We start from the raw sequence: 221 nt of genomic DNA, 5'->3' as shown, positions 1-221 counted from the left end.
GAAAAAGAAAAAGAAAAAGAAAAAGAAAAAGAAAAAGAAAAAGAAAAAGAAAAAGAAAAAGAAAAAGAAAAAGAAAAAGAAAAAGAAAAAGAAAACAGGAAACCTATCTCCATTCTTCACCAAAAAAAAAGAAGTATCTGAGAAAAAGCATTTTGCATCATTTCTTTATGGATCCTGTTTGTCAGAAGCAACAGTTGACAAGATTACTACACAAAACACCA

The sequence above is a fragment of the Nothoprocta perdicaria genome, unplaced genomic scaffold (genome assembly GCF_003342845.1).
Source record: "Nothoprocta perdicaria isolate Ctin4 unplaced genomic scaffold, notPer1 scaffold_77, whole genome shotgun sequence".
Classification (NCBI taxonomy): Eukaryota; Metazoa; Chordata; class Aves; order Tinamiformes; family Tinamidae; genus Nothoprocta; species Nothoprocta perdicaria.
Note: the sequence above shows the minus strand (reverse complement) of the source record.